This window comes from Balaenoptera borealis, assembly GCF_965194805.1.
Source record: "Balaenoptera borealis genome assembly, chromosome: 11".
NCBI classification, from domain to species: Eukaryota; Metazoa; Chordata; class Mammalia; order Artiodactyla; family Balaenopteridae; genus Balaenoptera; species Balaenoptera borealis.
This window is the reverse complement of record NC_138868.1, coordinates 98,397,830-98,419,685: the sequence shown is the minus strand read 5'-3', so window position 1 is coordinate 98,419,685 and position 21,856 is coordinate 98,397,830.

The following is a 21,856-nucleotide window of genomic DNA, read 5'->3' as shown; positions in this document are numbered from 1 at the left end:
ATGCACAGAATGAGAACTTACAAGAAGTTTTTAACAAAGAGTTAGAAAATATAAAGGACAACCAAATAGAGTTGAAGAATACAAAAGCTGAAATGAAAAATACACTAGAAGGAATCAATAACAGAATAAATGAGGCAGAAGAATGTATCAGTGTGCTGGAAGACAGAGTAGTGGAAATCACTGCTGCAGAACAGAATAAAGAAAACATAATGAAAAGAAATGAGGACAACTTAAGAGATCTCTGGGACAACATCAAATGTGCTAACGTTCACATTATAGGAAGGAGAAGAGAGAGAGAATGGGCCTGAGAAAATATTTGAAGAGACAATAACTGAAAACTTCCATAACATGGAAAAGGAAACAGTCACTCAAGTCCAGGAAGCTCAGAGTCCCATTCAGGATTAACCCAATGAGGAACACACCAAGACACATAGTAACCAAATTGACAAAAATTAAAGATAAAGAGGAAAATTTAAAAGCAACAAGGGAAAATCAACAAATAACATACAAGGGAACTCCCATAAGACTATCAGCTGATTTTTCAGCAGAAAGTCTGCAGGCCAGAAGGGAGTGGCATGATATATTTAAAGTGATGAAAGGGAAAGACCTACAACCAAGAATACTCTACCCAGCAAGGCTCTAGTTCAGATTTCACAGAGAAATCAAAAGCTTTACAGATAAGCAAAATCTAAAAGAAGAATTCAGAACCACCAAACCAGCTTTACAAGAAAAGCTAAAGGAACTTCTCCTGGCAAAAAAGAAAAGGGCACAACTAGAAAAGAAAATTACAAAATGGGAAAGCTCATCAATAAAGGCAAACATACAATTAAGGTAGGAAACCATCCACACACAAACTAGTAAGGAGGTTAAAAGACAAAAGAAATAAAATCATCTGTATCTGGAAAAAGCAGTTAAGGGACATACAAAAAAATTAGATATAAAATATGATATCTAAACCAATAATCGTGAGAGGAGGAGAGTACAAATGCAGGATATTTAAAACGCATTTGAAATGAAGAGATCAGCAACTTAAAACAATCATGTATAAATATAGACTGCTATACCAAAACCCCATGGTAACCACAAACCAAAAATTTATAATAGATATACACACAAAAAAGAAAAAGGAATCCAACACAATACTAAAAATTGTCATCAAATCACAAGAGAACAAAAGAAGAAGGGGAAAATAAAGACCTACAAAAACAAACCCAGGGCTTCCCTGGTGGCGCAGTTGTTAGGAATCCGCCTGCCAATGCAGGGGACACGGGTTCGAGCCCTGGTCTGGGAGGATCCCACATGCCGTGGAGTGGCTAGACCCGTGAGCCACACCTACTGAGCCTGCACATCTGGAGCCTGTGCTCCGCAACAAGAGAGCTGCGATAGTGAAAGGCCTGCACAGTGCAATGAAGAGTGGCCCCCGCTTGCCACAACTGGAGAAAGCCCTTGCACAGAAACGAAGACCCAACACAGCCAAAAATAAAAATAAATAAATTAATTCATTAATTAAAAAAAAAAAACCCAAAGCAATTAACAAAATGGCAATAAGAACATACATATCAATAATTACCTTATGTGTAAACAGATTAAATGCTCCAACCAAAAGATATAAATTAGCTGAATGGATACAAAAACAAGACCTGTTTACAAGAGACCCACTTCAGATCTAGAGACACATACAGACTGAAAGTGAAGTGATGGAAAAAGTTATTCCATGCAAATGGAAATCAAAACAAAGCTGGAGTAACAATACTTATATCAGACAAAATAGACTTTAAAATAAAGACTGTTAGGGAATTTCTGGGTGGTCTAGTGGTTAGGACTCCGTGCTTCCACTGCAGGGGGCCCGCGTTCAATCCCTGATCAGGGAGCTAAGATCCTGCAAGCTGCACAGCATGGCCAAAAAAGAAAAAAAATACTGTTACAAAGATAATGAATGACACTACATAATGATCAAGAGATCAGTCCAAGAAGAAGATGTAACAATTGTAAATATATATGCACCCAACATAGGAGCACCTCAATATGTAAGGCAAATGTTAGCAGACATAAAAGGAGAAATTGACAGTAACACAATAATAGTGGGAGACTTTAACACCCCATTTACATCAATGGACAAATTATCCAGACAGAAGATCAATAAGGAAACAGAGGCTTTAAATGACACATTAGATCAGATGGACTTAACTGATATTTATAGAGCATTCCATCCGAAAGCAGCAGAATACACATTCTTTTCAAGTGCACATGGAACGTTCTCCAGGATAGATCACATGCTGGGCCACAAAGCAAGCCTCAGTAAATTTAAGAAAATTGCAACCATATCAAGCATCTTTTCTGACCACAATGCTATGAGATTAGAAATCAATTACAAGAAAAAACTGCAAAAAACACAAACATGTGGAGGCTAAACAACATGCTACTAAACAACCAATGGATCATTGAAAAAATCAAAGAGGAAATTTAAAAATACCTAGAGACAAATGAAAGCAAAAACATGACAATCCAAAACCTATGAGATGCAGCAAAAGCAGCTCTAAGAGGGGAGTTTAAGCAATACAAACTTACCTCAGGAAACAAGAGAAATCTCAATTAAACAACCTAACCTTACACCTAAAGCAACTAGAGAAGGAAAAGCAAACAAAACCCAAAGTTAGTAGAAGGAAAGAAATCATAAAGATCAGAGCAGAAATAAATGAAATAGAGACTAAGAAAACAATAGAAAAGATCAATGAAACTAAAAGCTGGTTCTTTGAAAAGATAAACAAAATTGATAAACCTTTAGCCAGACTCATCAAGACAAAAAAGGAGTGGGCCAAAATCAATAAAATCAGAAATGAAAAAGGAGAAGTTACAATCAACACTACAGAAACACAAGGGACCATAAGAGACTACTACAAGCAACTATATGCCAATAAAATGGACAACCTAGAAGGAATGGACAAATTCTTAGAAAGGTACAATCTCCCAAGACTGAACCAGGAAGAAATAGAAAATATGAACAGGACAGTCACAAGTACTGGAATTGAATCTATGATTTAAAAAGACAATACAAACAGATGTAAAGATATACTGTGTTCTTGGATTGGAAGAATAAATATTGTTAAAATGACTATACTACCCATGGCAATCTACAGATTCAGTGCAATCCCTATCAAATTACCAATGGCATTTTTCACAGAACAAGAACAAAAAATTTTTAAATTTGTGTGGAAACACAGAAGACCCCAAAGCAATCTTGAGAAAGAAAAATGGAGCTTGAGGAATCAGGCGCCTTGACTTCAGAGTATATTACAAAGCTACAGTAATCAAAATAGTATGGTACTGGCCAAAAAAACAGAAATATAAATCAATGGAACAGGATAGAAAGCCCAGAGATAAACCCACGTACCTATGGTCCATTAATCTATGACAAAGGAGGCAAGAATATACAATGGAGAAAAGACAGTCTCTTCAATAAGCTGTGCTGGGAAAACTGGACAACTACATGTAAAAGAATGAAATCAGAACATTCTCTAACATCATATACAACAATAAACTAGAAATGGATTAAAGACCTAAATGTAAGACCAGATACTATGAAACTCCTAGAGGAAAACATAGGCAGAACACTCTTTTACACAAATTGCAGCAATATCTTTTTGGATTCATCTCCTAGACAATGGAACTAAAAACAAAAATAAACAAATGGGACCTAATTAAACTTAAAAAGCTTTTGAACAGCAAAGGAAACCATAAACAAAATGAAAAGACAATGTACAGAAAATATTTGCAAACAATGCTACCGACAAGGGATTAATTTCTAAAATATAAAAACAGCTTATACAGGGACTTCCCTGGTGGTCCAGTGGTTAAGAATCCGTCTTCTAATGCTGGGGACGTGGATTCAATCCCTGGTCAGGGAACTAAGATCCCACATGCTGTGGGGCAACTAAGCCTGCGTGCCACAACTACTGAGCCTGTGCACTCTGGAGCCCGCGAGCCACAACTAGAGAGAAGCCCGTGCGCTGCAACAAAGAGCCTGCTTGCTGCAACGAAAGATCCACATGCTGCAATGAAGATCCCAGGTGCCGCAACTAAGACCCGACGCAGCCAAAAAAAGCTTATACAGTTCAATATCAAGCAGACAAACAAACAAACAAAAACCCAATCTAAAAATGGGGAGAAGATCTAGATATTTCTCTAAAGAAGACATACAGATGGCCAACAGGCACATGAAAAGATGCTCCACATCTCTAATTATTAGAGACATGCAAATCAAAACTACAATGAAGTATCACCTTACAGCAGTCAGAATGGCCATCATCAAAAAGTCTACAAATAGGAGGGTTCCCTGGTGGCCTAGTGGTTAGGATTCCAGGCTTTTGCTGCTGTGGCCTGGGTTCAATCCCTGGTTGAGAAATGGAGGTCCTGCAAGCTGTGCAGCACAGCCAAAAAAATAAACAACAACAACAACAAAAAAAAAAAGCAAAAAAAAAGAGAAATGCATTCAATCAGTCTCTATGCAAAATAAAAATGCTGGAGTAATAAATGCTGGAGAGAGTGTGGAGAAAAAGGAACCCTCCTACACTATTGGTGGGAATGTAAATTGGTGCAGCCACTATGAAAAACAGTATGGAGTTTCCTTAAAAAACTAAAAATAGAGTTGCCATATGATCCAGGGATCCCACTCCTGGGCATATATCCAGAGAAAACTATAATTCAAAAAGATACATGCACCCCAATGTTCATAGCAGCCAAGACATGGGAGCAACCTAAATGTCCATCAACAGATGAATGGATAAAGAAGATGTGGTATATACATACAATGGAATATTACTTGGCCATAAAAACGAACAAAATAATGCCATTTGCAGCAACATGGATGGAACTAGAGATGATCATGCTAAGTGAAGTAAGCCAGATAGAGAAAGACAAATATCATATGATATTGCTTATATGTGGAATCTGAAAAAAAAGATACAAATTAACTTATTTACAAAACAGAAATAAACTCACAGACATAGAAAACAAACTTATGGTTACTAAAGGGGAAGTGGGGGAGGGATAAATTAGGAGGATGGGATTAACATATACACACTACTATATAAAAAATAGATAACCAGGGACTTCCCTGGTGATGCAGTGGTTAAGAATCTGCCTGCCAATGTAGGGGACATGGGTTCGATCCCTGGTCTGGGAAGATCCCACAAGTCACGGAGCAACTAAGCCCATGTGCCACAACTACTGAGCCTGAGCTCTAGATCCTGCAAGCCACAACTACTGAGCCCACGTGCCATAACTACTGAAGCCTGTGTGCCTAGAGCCTGTGCTCTGCAACAAAGAGAAGCCACCGCGATGAGAAGCTCGTGCACCACCATGAAGAGTAGCCCTCGCTCGATGCAACTAGAGAAAGCCTGCGCACAGCAACAGACCCAAAGCAACCAAAAATAAATAAATTAATTAATTAAAACAAAATAAAAAATTAAAAAAAAAAAAAACCAACAAGGACCTACTGCATAGCATAGGGAACTATACTCAATATTTTGTAGTAACCTATGATGCAAAAGAACCTGAAAAAGAATCTCTATCTCCATCGTCTATCTATCTATCTATCTATCTATCTATCTATCTATCTTATCTATCTATCCATCTATGTACCTGTCTATCTATGTATCTATCTAAATCACTTTGCCGTATACCTGAAACTAATACAACATTGTAAATCAACTATACTTCAATTTAAAATTTTTCAAAAAAACAAAAATTAAAAAAAAAAGAAATCAAAGCATTTTCCCAGTTTACTAGAAATTATACAAAGCATCTCTTCTAGTGATTGCATTAATGTTCTACTGTGGGAATATACTGAAATTTATTTAACCAGTCTCATTTTTTGGTACCTAAGATGTTTCTACTTTTTCAGACTCATATATAACACTGCATCCTTGTGAATAACTCTTTGTATATATTTTGGATAATTTTTTAGGATAATTTAAGAGGAGAATAATTGATATGCATCACCAAATTATTTCTCTAAAAGCAGTCTCAATTTGCCTCACCACCAGCGGGACATAAGAATAGCCTTTGCACTGCACGCTTGCCTGCCCTGGATAGCCTTTTGTTTTTTTTTCTTTTTTTAAGTTTTGCAAGTTTTGATAGATGAAAGATGGTACCTGGTTTAAAAAATTTGCATCTCTTTTGTTATTAGTGAAGTTGAACATTTTCCCACGTGTCTTTTAGCTATATATGTTTCCTCTTTTGTGAACTGTTCAAGTTCATTTATTTTTCAGGGTTGGGGGGTGTCCTTGACCAACCTCTTAACACACCTGGGTCATTCGCTCATAACCTACAGAAAGAGGTTTTCTAAATAAAGAGGATATTAAACAATATGTAGATATCTAGAAAGGGGCTTTTCTTCATAAAATGTAGAGATTGAAAAAATGGGGTCAGAGTACAAATACTCATTTCTGAAAGGGCTATTAGCCCTCTCTGACTAGCTCCAACAGACTGAAAAGTTGGCAAATGTAGCCTTGGGCAAAGCACTAAGGTCTTGAGAATTTCCATACTTAAAAATCTCCAAGTTTGGGGCTTCCCTGGTGGCGCAGTGGTTGAGAATCCGCCTGCCAATGCAGGGGACACGGGTTCGAGCCCTGGTCTGGGAAGATCCCACATGCCGCGGAGCAAATAGGCCCGTGAGCCACAATTACTGAGCCTGCGCATCTGGAGCCTGTGCTCCGCAACAAGAGAGGCCGCGATAATGAGAGGCCCGCGCACCGCGATGAAGAGTGGCCCCCACTTGCCGCAACTAGAGAAAGCCCTTGCACAGAAACGAAGACCCAATACAGCCATAAAAATAAATAAATAAATAAATAAATAAATAAATCCAAAGGGGGGGGGAAGCCTCTAAAAAAAAAAAAAAAAAACAACTCCAAGTTTAAGTTCCCAGTGTCTCACATATAACCTTAAACTTAAGCTCCTCAGGACCATGATAAAGATCTAAGTGGTCTTGTATTTGGAAAAGATTTGGGATGGGGGGGACTGCAAAAGTGATGCAAAGCTATTATCTATTTTCGCCCAAGGCAGGAAAAGAAAGACTAAGCATAAACTGTCTTAGGACAGGTATGGTTTAGATATCAATAAGGACTAGCCAGCTGTCAGCCGAGTGAGTCTGTGGACCAGATCGCTGTGAAAATCTGGTTACTTTGTAGGAAGAAATTGAGAATTCCTTGATAACTTTTTGTGTGTAATAGGCATGGCCTAAGGGAGATTGGGATGGGTTAACTAACCTGGATTTCAGCTGGTCCACCGAACGTGAAAGAGTATGATCTCAGAGGGCCGTGACATTATCACGTCATCCAGCCATTTCTGAATTAACAGCCCATTAACATGCAGGAATTCTGGGCCTGAGTGGGAATCCCACTGAAGTCACACTACAAGGTGAAGGTTAAGGGGGGAATACCAGACCGGAACCTGACATTTCATTCTGCTTCCCTGGCAGGACCTTTTCAAAGAAACAAGAACTGAAATGTAGCTTGAACTGGAATGCAAAGCAGGCCGCTATTTCAGTCTGAATCATGAGTAGGGGCTGCAGTGGGCCATCCGAAACTGAGGGGCAAAAAAAACCCGAATACCGAGGCAGGAGCTGCACATAATAAAAAATTGAAACTGTCTGGGCAACAGGACAGTTCCAAGCATTAGCTACACTGGGAACCGAGCCAGGAAGCAGAATTTTATAGCATTTCCTTCCTGGCTAGAGCCATGCACCAGTGGTTCCCCCTCTGTCTCTCTGTCTCTCTCTCTCCCCCCTCCTTCCCAGGATTCCTGCAGTCAGTCCCCTGATCTGCCGCAGGACTGCAGGACGCGGGTCTCTTAGCACTGCTTGGCCTTGTACCGCAGTGTAGCCATGTCACCTGGTGCTCTGCCCCTCCCCCAGCCCAGCCCAGGGTCATAGTGGCCTGCGGTGTTGCCAAGGAGCTGGCATCACCCAGATCCAGAGGGCAGAATAGTGGCTGAGGTGGCCAGCCACGTCATCTGTAACCCAGAGTGTTTATGTTCTCTGCAGTCCAGCGATGCAAGAATCTGCCAACAATCCTCAAATTTATTCTGCTTTCTTGGGCCTTCAAGAAGTGAATAGCTGCCATGAAAACAAAGCAAAGAAAGCTCTGATGGGAAAAAGGTTCAGGCTTCCTTCTTGAATTACCTTTCCTGCCTTTTTCTGCTAAGTCATCTTCCTCCCTTCCTCAGACTCCCGTGTATCTCTCCTTCTGGAGAGCCTTCCTTAACCCTGGCTAAGACCTGCTCACTCAGGCTCCTGTTCATCTTTCCCATCATCATCATCAAAAAAGAGTTTTTCATTCAAGGACCAGCTACCTCCTAACCAGGGAAGCTGAAGGACTGTTGAGAGAAAGTAAATTGATTTTACTATTAGCTTAAGTTACACATATATCTTCAGTACCTAGTAAGCACCAAATGTATGTAACTTAATTGACATCAGATGCAAAAACACCACATGTACTTGAGAGCCAAGGCAACTTTAATTTTTATATTACCTGTGCATACATCATTATTGAAATCCCAGGATCTTGATTGAGACAGACCTAAGTTTAACTCTAGGCTTTACACTTACTAGTTGTGACCTTGGACAATTCACTTCACTTCTCTGAACTGCCTTATCATATGAAACAAAGATCATAATAACATGCCTCATAAGGCCTTTCAGAGGATTATGTAAATGAGCCTCTCGTTCACATTTGTGAACAGTTAAGCGACAGTTGCATTACTCTGTGTGTACATATTCTTTCATATGTTCTCTCTGTACACCTCTGCTTTTTGACCGTGATCTCTGTGAGGATGGTGCCAGGCTCTACCACCTGAGTTGGCTGTTGTCCAGCTGATTGATCCTACATGCATAATGCCAAGAAAGCTCAGATACTGTCTCATGGTACTTGAAGTAGACTCAGGAGAAAGGCCTGGACCATTGATTTTGAGACACAGGATTGATGTCTGCATAATGAACCAAGCATGCTACATCAGGCCATGATACACAGTTGTGAAGTTTTAGGAAAGTCATTCATTTAATTATTTGTTTATTCACCCAAACATTTATTGAACATTTGTTATGTTGGAAAATATACAAGTTCTCTTTCCACCTAAGCTTACAGTTTAATTATTTAACCTAAAGATATAATGAGGCAATTTAATTAATATTCATTGGAAAACATTTCAACTATGTAAGGGGACATTGTGCTTTATTAAACAAAACCAGAACCTCCGAAGCTTAGCTCTTGAAAGAGAATATCTAGATAAGAATAACTGGCTGAACTGAGTCGTGACTCTGTCCCAGGTTCCCCCTCCCTCAGGTTTGCTATGTCTTTTTTTTTTTTTAATCGAAGTACAGTTGATTTGCAATGCTGTGTTCGTTTCTGTGCTGTAAGTAGGACCTTGTTGTTTATCAGGTTTCCTATGTCTTTGCTGTTTCCTCTCTAACACTCTGGCCCAAGCATAGATTATAAAATTTTTGCTTATCAGTGAAATCGGTTGGAGTTTTCAACAAACTATTTTACTAAAAAAAATAAGAGAGAAGAAATGGACACCCTTGAAAGCAAAATGAAACATTGTTATGACTTTGGAAAATTGTTTGGTGGTATTTACTAAAGCTAATCACAATCAGATATATGCAAGGACTCAGCAATTTCATTCCTAGGAAATGTACCCAGTGTGCATTTTTTGAGTACATAGTATATCTAGGATGATAATAGCAGTACTATTTGTAATAGCCAAATATTGGAAACAACCTAAATCTCATGTGCAGTAGAATAGACAAATTAGGGTATCTTTACACAGTAGAATACCACACAGCACCGCAACGAACATACTACAACTACAGGTAACAAATGCGTGAATCTCACCAGCGCAATGCTGAGAGTTAAACCAGACACAAAAGGGGATCTGCTGTCTGTTATTCTATTTATCTAAAGTTCCAAAACAGGCAAAACCAATCTGTGGTGTTTGCAACCAAGATAGTGATTGTCATTGGAACTAGTGACTACAAGGGCACAGGGACACCTGGGGGGCTAGTAATGTGCTATTTCATTGATTTGGGTTCTGGTTACATGGGTGAAAATTCATTGAGGTATTCACTTATGATTTCTATACCTTTCTATATGTTCAGTACACATCAATAAAATGTGTTTTAGAAAATAGTATAGAACAGTCTGATTTCCTGATCATTCTACAGCTAACTCACTCATGGCCTTGGTTTGAATGATCTGTAACCTACTCAGACTGGGCAAATACCCAAGCACTTTGCATATGTTCCTGTTTCTTCTGTCCCCTGAACACTTACTGGGAGCAGGTGTGGTCTTATTTCCCACCACACAAGAGGTAATGTCTAGACAGTTGTGTCCCTTTGGTGGCTTAGCTTACCATCCCCCTGGGTCTCCTAGCTAGTTCCTGTCTCCCAACCAAGGGATTTTCCTGACCCCAGATTGGTAGGACTATGGTGAACGATTCAGTGAATAGGCATATCTTTTGGGTGAGATCCCAGCCCCCGTATCTAAGAGTGGCTATGCCCCTAATATAGATACAATAATAAAGTAATGCTTTAACAAAACAATAGCTATTGCATTCATGCCATAATTTCTCCCCATCTTTTAAAGTAAGTTTTATGAGGGCAGGATTTTGTTTTATTTTACTCATGGCTGCTATAGCCCTAGCACATAGAACAGTCCCTGGCACATAATAGGCACTCAATTAAAATGTTTTGAATGAAATAATTATTCTCAAAGAAAAGAAGCATACACAGAGGATAAGAGTGTGTGTTCTAGAATTAGACTGCTTAGATTCAAATCCTAGTTATACCACTTGCCAGCTGTGAGATGTTGGACAAATTATTTATTCTATTCATGCCTCATTTTTCTCATCTGTAAAATGGAGATAGTACTGGTATATCTTCCTCTTAGAGTTACTATGAACTTTAAAGAACACATGTAAAGATAATGTATGGAACAGTTTGGTGACCACTATGTCAAAAGTGGGCTGGCCTATCTCTTAGAAATGCAAGAAAATTGAAGTCTTCTGACCATCTGTGTGACATACAATAGCATAAGTAATAAAAAGAAATGTTAATAAAAACAAAATTAGTGACATGAAGAAAACTTTTAAAAATATTAAAATTCAAGAACCCAGCAAGATTTTTTTGTAGGTATGGACAAGCTTATTCTAAAATTTATATGGGAAGGCAAATGAGCTAGAATAGCTAAAACGATTTTGAAAAAGAAAGGTGGGAGGAATCACTCTGTCTCATGTTAAAGCTTATGAGATAGCTACAGACTCACTATAAAGCTACAGTAATCAAGACAGTGTGGACTGATAGACACGTAGATCAATGGAACAGACCAGAGGACCCAGGAATAGACTCACACAACTATGCCCAACTGAATTTTCACAAAGTGACAAAAGCAATTCAACAGAGGAAGGATACCCTTTTCAATAAATGGTGCTGGAGAAATTGCACATTCATTGGCAAAAGAAAGAAAAAGAAGAACCTTGACCTAAATCTCACATCTTATACAAGAGTTAATTCAAAATGGATCATGAATTTAAATGTAAAATATGATATCCGGAAAAGACAAAAACTCTAATTAGAAAAGATACATGCCCCCCAATGTTCATAGCAGCACAATTAAAAATAGGCAAGGTATGGAAGCAACCTAAGTGTCCATCAACAGATGAGTGGATAAAGAAATGTGAGATATGTATATATGTATACATATATATCTACACACACACACACAATGGAATACTACACAACCATAAAAAAAGAATGAAATAATGCCATTTGCAGCAGCATTGATGGACCTAGAGATTATCATACTAAGTGAAGTAAGTCAGAGAAAGATAAATGTCATATGATATCACTTATATGTGGAATCTAAAAAAATGATACAAATGAAATTATTTACAAAACAGAAACAGAGTCACAGACATGGAAAACAAACTTATGTTTACCAATGGGGAAGGGGGGGATAAATTAGGAGTTTGGGGTTAACAGATACATACTACTATATATAAAATAGATAACCAACAAGGACCTATTGTACAGCACAGGGAACTATATTCAATATCTTGTAATAAGCTATAATGGAAAAGAATCTGAAAAGGAATATATATATATATACACACATATATATGTGTGTATATATATATCTGAATCACTTTACTGTACACCTGAAACTAACAAAACATTGTAAATTAACCTGCTTCAGTAAAAAATAAAAATTAAAAAAATGTAAAATATGAAAAAAGTCAATCTCTGTATGATTCCATTGATATGACATTCTCAAAATGACAAAACTATGGAGATGGTAAGGTGATTGATGGTTGTTAGGAGACAGGGATGGTGTGTGTGTGTGTATGTGTTGCTCACAAGTGTAAAGTGATAACACAGGGGGGTTCTGTTGTGTTGATAGAACAGTTCTTTATCTTGATTGTGGTGGTGGTTCCATGAATCTATGTGGTTTAAAAATTTCATACAACTACACACCTGTGAATGAATGCATACTAAAAATGGCAAAAGCTGAATAAGGTCTGTAGTCTAGTTAAAAGTATTGTTCCAATGTCAATTTCCTGGTTTTCATATTGTAATACAATTATGTGAGATGTCACCATTAGGGGAAGCTGGATGAAGGGCAAACAGGATTCTATTCTACTGCTTCAGCTTTCTGGGAGTCTACAATGGTTTCAAAATAAAAAAATTTTAAAAGTGTAAAACAAAAGGGTTAATCTCCAAAATTTACAAGCAGCTCATGCAGCTCAATATCAAAAAAACAAACAACCCAATCCCAAAATGGGCAGAAGACCTAAATAGACATTTCTCCAAAGAAGTAATACAGATTGCCAACAAACACGTGAAAGGATGCTCAACAACACTAATCATTAGAGAAATGCAAACCAAAACCACAATGAGGTATCACCTCACACCAGTCAGAATGGCCATCATCAAAAAATCTACAAAGAATAAATGGTGGAGAGGGTGTGGAGAAAAGGGTACCCTCTTGCACTGTTGGTGGGAATGTAAATTGATACAGCCACTATGGAGAACAGTATGGAGGTTCCTTAACAAACTAAAAATAGAGCTACCATACGACCCAGCAATCCCACTACTGGGCATATACCCTGAGAAAACCATAATTCAAAAAGAGTCATGTACCAAAATGTTCATTGCAGCTCTATTTACAATAGCCAGGACATGGAAGCACCCTAAGTGTCCATCAACAGATGAATGGATAAAGAAGATGTGGCACATATATACAATGGAATATTACTCAGCCATAAAAAGAAATGAAATTGAGTTATTTGTAGTGAGGTGAATGGACCTAGAGTCTGTCATACAGAGTGAAGTAAGTTAGAAAGAGAAAAACAAATATCGTATGCTAACACATATATACGGAATCTTAAAAAAAAAAAAAAAAGGTTCTGAAGAACCTAGGGGAAGGACAGGAATAAAGACACAGACGTAGAGAATGGACTTGAGGACACGGGGAGTGGGAAGGGTAAGCTGGGGCGAAAAGAGTGACATGGACATATATACACTACCAAATGTAAAATAGCTAGCTAGTGGGAAGCAGCCATATAGCACAGGGAGATCAGCTCAGTGCTTTGTGACCACCTAGAGGGGTGGGATAGGGAGCGTGGGAGGGAGACACAAGAGGGAGGAGATATGGGGATATATGTATACGTATAGCTGACTCACTTTGTTATAAAGCAGAAATTAACACACCTGGGCTTCCCTGGTGGCTCAGTGGTTAAGAATCTGCCTGCCAATGCAGGGGACACGGGTTCGAGCCCTGGCCCGGGAAGATCCCACATGCCATGGAGCAACTAAACCTGTGCACCACACTACTGAGCCTGAGCTCTAGAGTCCGCAAGCCACAACTATTGAGCTCACGTGCCACAGCTACTGAAGCCTGCGCGCCTAGAGCCCATGCTCCGCAACAAGAGAAGCCACGACAATGAGAAGCCCATGCACTGCAACGAAGAATAGCTCCCGCTCGCCGCAACTAGAGAAAGCCCATGCACAGCAACGAAGACCCAACACAAAAATAAATAAATAAATAAATAAATAAATTTATTAAAAGAAATTAACACACCATTGTAAAGCAATTATACTCCAATAAAGATGTTTAAACAGAGAGAAAAAAAATAAAAATGACAGGCAAAAAAAAAAAGTGTAAAACACTTCTCACAGCACGTGATACAATAGTAAGTGCTCAATAAACATTAACTATTATTCTCGTTTTAAATTATTGTCAATATTATTATAACAAAAGGAGAATTACTCATTCTCACTCTTTGCCTGGCACAGAGCAGGCAATCAATAAATATTTGTTGATTAAATGAATGAATTATAGGTATGGGGGAAAGACGGAAGAGTGAGATTTTAAAATTGGAAGCGGCCTTCATGGAACTTCCATTCTAAAGGAAGAAACAGACATGAAAATAACTAAACATAAGGCTTCATGGAGGTTGTGGCTTTGAACTGAGACTTGGAGAATAAGTAGATGGAGAAGAAGGATGAAGAATATAATAGGAGATGAGAATATAAAGGAGATTGAGGAGGGTTTTGAATGTTTCTAAAGAGTATGGTCCCTTATTCTGTGGGTGAAGGAGTGCCATTAAAGAGTATGTGTAAGATAATTCCAGTGGGGGCTTCCCTGGTGGCGCAATGGTTGAGAGTCTGCCTGCCAATGCAGGGGACACGGGTTCGAGCCCTGGTCTGGGAGGATCCCACATGCCACGGAGCAACTGGGCCCGTGAGCCACAACTACTGAGCCTGTGCGTCTGGAGCCTGTGCTCCGCAACAAGAGAGGCCGCGATAGTGAGAGGCCCGCGCACCGCGATGAAGAGGGGCCCCCACTTGCCACAATTGGAGAAAGCCCTCGCACAGAAACGAAGACCCAACACAGCCATAAATATAAATAAGTAAATATATAAATAAATATATAAATGAAAAGAACAGCAAACTTAAAAAAAAAAATTAAAAAAAAAAAAAAAAAGATAATTCCAGTGGCAGTGTGAAGCATGGATGACCAGGGAGAGTGTAGGCCACCTGAAGATATATAGTCCCCTACTAGGGGGACTACAGTTTAATTCTGAGTTGACAAGGATATATTTATGTTAACATGCCAGTAGTCACATGGCTATGACTAATTTTTCTCTGGTCTGGATAGACTTTTTAGAGGAGGTGAATCCTGACCTTTTACAAGAAGGAAGTAAAAAAGGTGGAGGAAGGGCGTTCCAGGCATCTCCATTCTGAGTTATATCTACTTTCTAGAATTCCAGGACTGAATGGAAATGAAGTCAGTGTACATCACCCCAGACAAATAGGTGCCTTGCAGAAAAAAAAAAATAAGGTATTAAATCTAAAAACAAGTGATTTCTATAAAACTAATACAAAGAAACTCTGCAAGAAGCTCTCCTCTGGCACAGTTAAGGATGTTGTAATTTGAGGATTTACACTTCACTTTATTTCTCCACCTGGCCTATTTCCTGTTTCTAAGGTACTTTGGTTGCCATGGAAACATAAACAAACATAACTACTTTCCTCTAGTTGGACTGCTGAATTCCACCCTGAGCTCTACCCCTCTGCTTTCTCTCTCACGGCCACTTCCCACAACACTGCAGTTAACCATCGCCTTTTTCTACCAACCTACCTACCCCCCTCCTCCCTGCCCCATTAACTTTCTCTCCCAACCTCCCTCTCCTGATGTGGTAGCACTCTTGAGTGTATGGATAGCTATTTGCCTCCCCGCTTATACATTCTTTGTGCGAACTAACCTCTCACCAGTGGGATTGCCTCCTGCCAAGACTTCCATTTTTTTTTGTGGAGCTATATTGATTGGAATTAAGAATACCTTGGGTATTGACATTTTGTTTCCTATTAAATAGCTGTATAAGGAAATAGTAATAAATTTTTATGAGTAGGAAGATAAACAGCACAAAGCCTCAAGGAATTAGTGAGATGCATACAAATTCGTACAAAATAGTGATACAAAACAATGAGTGACCTAAGTAAAATTAAGAATTAGAGGAAATGGATTGAGGGGAGCAATCAAAGTTTGGAAAGTTCATAAATGAACTCTGTGTTTCATTTAAGAGAAAGAAACCATTCTTTCTCTTTCCTTCTCCTCATTCTCCCTCTTCTTCCTAATAGAGTCATAACTTGGGACATGATGTGAAGTATGGTGACACTGCATGAAGTATGGTGACATTCCTAATGGGATGCAATACAGATCAGCTGGCGAGGAGATCTGACTTTGAACAGAAACTCCTGGAATGTCCTATAGCAACTGGTGGATCTAATGTCAGAGCTGTTTGTGCTATGGGAGAATGGGTGAAACATTTCATCTTCTGCGATAAGCATTGTTAGCATGAAAAACCTTCCTGTGCTTTGTGCTGCCAGGAGCAGGTCCCACCAACACATGCCCTACTATCGAGGAAACTGCAAAAGAGAACTCAAAAGATTGAACACAGATCTCCTGTGAGAGATGTATTTACATGCTATATGTAGATAAAGTGAGTATATTTTTAGAGTAGCAAGTTCTGGCCAAGCAAGTTTAACATGAAAACATGAGTATTGCCCTACTTCAACAGACCCACCCAATCAATATTCTGTGTTTGAGAGTGGAAGTGAAAACTTAATTATTGTGAAGAGCTTATTGTATAAATGACTGATTTAGTTCCCATGATACACTGTCTTGTAATAAATCTACACCATCTTCCCTATGAGATTAATTTTCCTCTAGGACAGAGTCCCTGTTAAATCACCAGCTATCTGGGAACTTCGAGAAAAGTCATTCTAGATTGACAAGTTAAACATGTAGGCAAGCACTGATTTTTTAACGTATACAAAAATTTTCTAAATTGGTAACAATAGGGTATAATAAAATTTGTAAAACTGTACACCAGATGTCTCAGAATGCTGCACTTCTAAAGTTTTTTTTTTTTTAATTAATTTATTTTTGGCTGCGTTGGGTCATCGTTGCTGCGCACAGGCTTTCTCTAGTTGCGGCGAGCAGGAGGCCTCTCCTCATTGCGGTGCAGGGGCCTCTCATTGCGGTGGCTTCTCTTGTGGCAGACCACGGGCTCTAGGGCGTGTGGGCTTCAGTAGTTGTGGCGCACGGGCTTAGTTGCTCCGTGGCGTGTGGGATCTTCCCGGACCAGGGCTCGAACCCGTGTCCCCTGCACTGGCAGGCAGATTTTCAACCACTGCATCACCAGGGAAGTCCCCTAAAGTTTTTATGTAGTCCCCTTATAGTTTTTCTTGTCATTTTCCCCGCTATTGGCGCCCACTTCCCTTTGCTCTTAGGGTAGAGCTTACTTATCACAGACTGTCTTCCCTTATAATACAGTTTCTAATTTGCTACAGGCAGATGATAATTGTCACTTACATTTGAACCACCCTTCAGCAATTATAAAGTGCTTATCTGACCTTTGAAGTTGACATCATTGTCTGTCAGTAATAACCCTAGGGCCTGGCCTGGCCAATCATAATATTCCATCTCTCTCACCAATGACTGGTTCAGGGATGGGCACATGTCCCTAGCTGGGCCTATTGAATCTGTCCTAGGATTTTTGTCAGGGTGATCAAGAAAGCAGTTCATCTGAAGTTTATCTTAATACTATGAAATCAGGTAAACCTGGAGCTGCCCAAGTCCATCTTATGGCCTATGAAAAGATCCTAATGTACAGAAAAACAGCTGAGAGATGGAGGGAGATAGACCTGCAAACAACATCGTTTGAACATCTGAATCCTGGACTTTTCAGCTTGCATGAGCGCCTGCACCCACTCCACCACACACATCCATTTTTCATTTCTATTTTGTTGTGTTTAAACTGGCTTGACTTGGGCTTCTGTGTTTCTCTCATTTGTAACCAAAAGAATTCTGGCAAATACAAACTTCCCATCAAGACTTTGAGATAATAGGGATATTATTACTGGTTTTACAGACTGAGAAACTAATGACTTATTCCATACATGAATACACATCATTGTAAATAGAAAAAGAACTTCAACCCAGGTCTCACTCTCACACTTTCACATTTCTTAATCTGGAGCTTTTTTTTTTTTTTTTTTTTTTTTTGCTATATTAAATTCCTTTTCAAATAGCCAAATGTGTTAAAATTGCATATAAAACAAGGGAAAGTACGCTCTGAGAAAGGGCCCACAAGTAAGACATCATGGGGTGATCAATGCTTCATGAGCACTTGGGGACAGATTTGCTGAGGCCAGACTCCAATCTTCTGCACCCCACAGCATGTCAGAAACTTCCACCATTCAATGAAAGATTCCAGTCAGTACGGGCTCCAGGACTGCCTGGGGGACAGATTTTCAAAAATAAAGACTCTCAAAACAAGTTTTCAACAGAGTTTTAATTTGAACATTTTCCCCCAATGGATAAAGTCTCTTTCTCCTCCCTTCCTTCCATCCTTCCTTTTCTTCCCTCTTCCTTCCTTCCTTCTTTTCTTTCCTTCCCTTTCTTTATTTCTTTCCTTCTTTCTTCCTTCCTTCCTCCCTCCTTCCCTCCCTCTTCCCTTCCTTCCTTTCTTTTCTTTCTCTCTGTCTCCCTCTTTCTCTCTGTCTGTCTCTTTCTTTCTTTCTGGCCACACGCGCAGCTCGTGGGATCTTAGTTTCCCACCAGGGATCGAACCTGGGTCCATAGCAGTGAATGCATCTAACCACTGGACCGCCAGGCAATTCCCTCTCTCTCTCTTTCTATTTTTTGGTTTCTTTCTATTTTTTAGTTTTCATTCTAGAAAAGAGTCTGCAAGAATTATTACAAAAAACAAAAAATGTAGCCTCTTGTTCCCTCCACCCCACTTTCTTGCCTCACTTTTTACTCTTTTAACTGATTCCTTTGTATTTTCCAGCATATTTTGAATAATATGGTTAGACTGCTACTTACCGATTTTTCTGTTTTAGATTATTATCTATTGGCTTCCCCATTATGGAAGATGAAGATTTATCTCTCTTTTACACACACCATCACTACCACCACCATCATCACCACTGGTTTATATGTGCCATTCCCCTTTTCCTAATATAATTATATCATAATTTTGATTACTTAGTCTTATTAAGATTATTAAGTCATTAAGGCTATGTAAATGCTATTCACAAGTGAGTCATATAATGTACTATGATTAGTGTTCCTTTCTTGCAAAACTTCTTGTTTCCTGGAAGTTAATAATTATCCTTTTTGTTTGTTTGAATGCTTAGTTTTCTAATTCAGCTCCAAACTCTCCCCCAACCATTACATCCTCACTCAATACATTAAGTGCTTTGGGGGTTCAAGTGTTTTCATTTGGCAACATCTCTCCAGGAGCCATTGGACCCACTCTAGTCCAGACTGGTTGCTGTGACCCCAGCTGCACAGTGTCTGCCCAGGATCTCTTTTCACCATCATCCTGTGATTCCCTTCACCTTTCTCTGTGTTGTGACTTTCCAGTCCATGTTTTCCTCCTTGATTTATTTCTTCATTTTGGTGAAGTACATCCCTTAGTAGCTTCCTGAATACAACTACAAGTTCCTGTAGTTGGGAAATTAATTTTTGGAGACTTTGCATGCTTGAAGATGTCTTTGCTTTCCTACTTCATTGATAGTTTGGCTATATTTGGGATTCTAGGTTATAAATAATTTTTCCTCAGAATTTTAAAGGTATCTCTTCATTGCCTTCTAGCTTCTAGTATGACTGCTAATAGGTCTGAAGTCATTTTGATTCCTAAGTCTTTCTTTGTGGCCTATGTTTGATTAGTTTTGCTCCTAAATCTTTCTATGTGGCCTATTTTTGATGAGTTTTGTTTCCTTTCTGGGACCTGTTCTTCTCTTTATCCCTGATTTTCTGATGTACCTTGATGATATAATGTGCCTTGTTGTGGGTCTGTTTTCATTCACTGTGCTGGCACTAGGTGGGACATTTCAATGTGGTAAGTCATGTCCTTCAATTCAGGGGAATGTTTTTTTTTTCCATAAATTTTATTTATTTATTTTTGGCTGCGTTGGGTCTTCGTTGCTACGTGCAGGCTTTCTCTAGTTGTGGCGAGTGGGAGCTACTCTTGGCTGTGGTGCGCGGGCTTCTCATTGCCGTGGCTTCTCTTGTTGCAGAGCACGGGCTCTAGGCACACAGGCTTCAGCAGTTGTGGCGTGCGGGCTCAGTAGTTGTGGTGCACGGGCTTAGTTGCTGCTCAGCATGTGGGATCTTCCTGGACCAGGGATCGAACCCATGTCCCCTGCATTAGCAGGCAGATTCTTAACCACTGCGCCACCAGGGAAGCCCCTGGGGAATGTTCTTTAATTGTTCATTTGATAACTTCCTCCTCTCTGATTTCTCTGTTCTCTTTCTTGAGTACCTATTTAGATGCTAGATCTCCTGGTCTAATCCAATTATTTTGGGGCTTATTTTGTTTTTGATTTTTACCCCTTTATAATCTATCTTTGTCTTTTTTTTTTTTCTGTAAGATTTCCCCAACTTTGTCTTGTAAACTTTCTGTTGTGTATTTTTTTTTAAATTTGTGCTATCAGACAAAGACAAATACTGTATGGTTTCACTTATATGTGGAACCTAAAAAACAAACCAAATGAATAAAACATAACAAAGTAGAAACAGAGTCACGGATAGAACAAGCAGGTGGTTGCCAGAGGTGAAGGGGGTGGGGGGGGAAGAAAGAAATAGCTGAGGGAGATTAAAAGGTACAAACTTCCAGTTGTAAAATAAATGAGTCACGGGTGTGAAATGTGCAGTGTGGGGAATATAGTCAATAACTACATAATATCTTAGTACGGTGACAGATCGTAACTAGACAAAAAAATTCTGCTGTCATTTTTTTTTTTAATTTATTAATTAATTAATTTATTTTTGGCTGTGTTGGGTCTTCGTTTCTGTGCGAGGGCTCTCTCCAGTTGCGGCGAGCGGGGCCACTCTTCATGGCGGTGCGCGGGCCTCTCACTGTCGCGGCCTCTCCCGTTGCGGAGCACAGGCTCCAGACGCGCAGGCTCGGTAGTTGTGGCTCACGGGCCCAGCCGCTCCGCGGCATGTGGGATCTTCCCGGACCTGGGCACGAACCCGTGTCCCCTGCATTGGCAGGTGGATTCCTAACCACTGCGCCACCAGGGAAGCCCCTGCTGTCATATTTTTAATTTACAACAGTTATTTCTTGTTTATGAGTGTTTCTTTTTATAGCATACTGTTCTTGTTTCATTAACTTGATCCTCTTATTTCTCTGAGGATATTAGTGATAGATTTTTAATTTAATTTCTCTTTTTATCATGAAAGAAGTTTAAATTTTCAAAAAATTGTGAGAATAGTTTAAAGAAATTTTTTCTTGGATCATTTGCGAGTAAATTGCCAACATGATACCCATCATCACCAGTACTAGTATGTATGTATTTCCTCAAACAAGGACATGCTTCTACCTAACAAAATCATTAGAATCAGCAAATTAATACTGATACATGACTGCCATCTAATCCACAGACCACCCCAGTTAAATTTCTCCAATTGTCCCAATGCTGCCTTTTATAACAAAGGATCCAATCTAGGACCATACATTGCACTTATTGTCCTGTCTCTTTAGTTTCTTTTAGTCTAGAACAATTATTCCACTGTTTCTTTGGCTTTCATGACCTTGACAATTTTTTTACAGGCCAGTTATTTTGTAGAATGTCCCTGACCTTGAGTTTCCTCATGATTGAATTCAGGTTATGCTTTTGGGGGGCAAGAATAGCATAAAAGTGATGCTGTGTTCTTTTTATTGCCTCTTATCAGGTAATAACTGGTTTCAATTTGTCCCATTATTGAGATTGTTTTTGATCACTTGA